Source organism: Alligator mississippiensis, chromosome 1, assembly GCF_030867095.1.
Source record: "Alligator mississippiensis isolate rAllMis1 chromosome 1, rAllMis1, whole genome shotgun sequence".
NCBI classification, from domain to species: domain Eukaryota; kingdom Metazoa; phylum Chordata; order Crocodylia; family Alligatoridae; genus Alligator; species Alligator mississippiensis.
The window spans coordinates 316,555,282-316,557,488 of record NC_081824.1 but is presented as its reverse complement, the minus strand read 5'-3'; the positions used below and the strand labels follow the sequence as shown (position 1 = coordinate 316,557,488).

Genomic DNA, 2,207 nt, shown 5'->3' with positions numbered 1-2,207 from the left:
GGAGGGGATTTGTTTGCTTTATAAAGCAGGGCCATGCCTTTATTATTTTTTATTTGTTCTACCTTAATTCTAAATAGGGAATAACATTGAATTGTTGCCATGACACCTGTTCCCTAAAGAGCAGGGCATGAATACAAAACTAATATCAAAGTTAGCAGTACATATCTAAAGTGGTAATTCATTGCTCAGGGAAGAAACATACTTGAATAATTGAAGTAAGAGAAAAAACATTGCTGGGTAGAATCTTCAAGTTACCTAAATGAGTTAAATTCCATGTAAAATCAATGCTGATACCTTCCTTAAACATACCTTGGGGCCTCTTACATTACAAAAGAGTGAATCGTGGACCAAAAGTTTCTGATTTGGGACTGATCACATTTATGAAACCTAGTAATCATCAACAGCAAAAATAAATGTACTCCTGCAAGTATTAAGTATTCTAAAAATGCAGCAAAACTTGTACATTAAGATCAAATATATTTCTTGTGTAGCTTGAGCAGCCAGAAAGAAAGACAAAAGCAATTACATTATTTACAGAGAAATTACAGATTCATTTAAAACATGCTATCAAGAACATGTACTGTAATAAGGAACTACACAAATTTCCACTATTTAGCAAAATGAAAAATGGTAAGAATTATTCTCCTTAAAAGTAATCTGTGCAGTTGGGTAAGTCATTCATTGAACAATAGAATATTTGGTGACAGATATTCTGTCTTTCCACTCTGTTTATGGCAAGCTAGTATCCACTACTTCCTCTTCTTAATATCCCTTGTTGCTTTCTTATGCTGTTATTATTTGCAACCACTTGTTTCCAACCTCCATTTCTCTACTTACAAGGATTCTAATCCTCTCCTGACCGCTACTACACACCGCATTAGTGTTTGTCACTTCCAGTTCCCCACAAGTAAGGCTATCCAAGTCCGACTCCCTGTCAAGCCTCTCTAGTAACAGTGCCAATATCTATTCTTGCCCACTCCCTACAAACTACCCTGGAATCAAGTGTTCCACAAAAATGTTGTTCCTCTTCAGTCTGCTGCTATTAAATAACCACAACTTCAACCAATTTTCTAACAGTGCTTTCTATCAGTGGAGCCTATATATATTAGGCAATGAAAGATATGATTGAACCTCATTAGAGTTTATAAAATTTGTAATGAATGCATTTCAGAAGGTCCAGAAATTATAATCAGAGATTGCATAAGTATTGGATACCTACAGCAACCACTGCTGTAAGAACTGTTGGTGCTTTACACCTGTCAGGCTGAAAATAAATGACATTTCTGTGCCATCATAAAAGTTTTTATGATGGCACATACGCCAAAGAAACAGATGTCCATACCCCTTGTGGCTGCAACGTGATATCACTTTGTACCACTGTATTGCAGCAGATGTCTATTAGGTTCATGGCAAGAGAGCACAGCTTATGGCAGGAGACCTGCCCATGCTCTCCAGCCACCATGAGCAAGTATTCCTGGGTATCAAGGGGTCTGATCCTGTATACTCCAGGAATTCCCACGCTGGATTGAGCACCCAAGCCCTGGAAGCACCTGCCACATTTTCCCTCTTGCACAGATGCACCCCGGCTATTCACAGATTCATAGATGTTAGGGTCGGAAGGGACCTCAATAGATCATCGAGTCCAACCCCCTGCATAGGCAGGAAAGAGTGCTGGGTCTAGATGACCCCAGCTAGATGCTCATCTAACCTCCTCTTGAAGACCCCCAGGGTAGGGGAGAGCACCACCTCCCTTGGGAGCCCATTCCAGACCCTGGCCACTCGAACTGTGAAGAAGTTCTTCCTAATGTCCAATCTAAATCTGCTCTCTGCTAGCTTGTGGCCATTGTTTCTTGTAAAAATGAATTAGAGGCTCTTGGTTCCACTGGGGCTCGAACCCAGGACCTTCTGTGCGTAAAGCAGACGTGATAACCACTACACTATGGAACCACCATGGTATTATCTGAAGCATCTGTATTAGTGGGGACCAGTGGCTTTCCTTACTTACAGAGAAATGCCTTCAAGATTCCCTAGGGCACACCTCTATAAGAGAGAAAAATCCAGGCTTTCCTGATTGCAGAGATGCACCCCATGCAATCTCCAAGGTACATCTCTAAGTGGGGAACATGTCACCCATTGGCCCACAGGAACTGTCCCCTGCTCAATGCAGGACAGCATGTGACATGTTTTGCCTCCAAAATGAAGAATTT

General features: G+C 41.1%; 1 non-coding gene across 1 annotated transcript; it reads right to left on the bottom strand.

The window, feature by feature from the left end:
• Window positions 1-1,874: 1,874 nt before the first annotated feature.
• On the bottom strand, window positions 1,875-1,947 carry TRNAV-UAC (transfer RNA valine (anticodon UAC)). The gene has a single exon. It is a non-coding gene; the product is annotated as a tRNA-Val (tRNA).
• Between the last annotated feature and the right edge of the window lie 260 nt (window positions 1,948-2,207).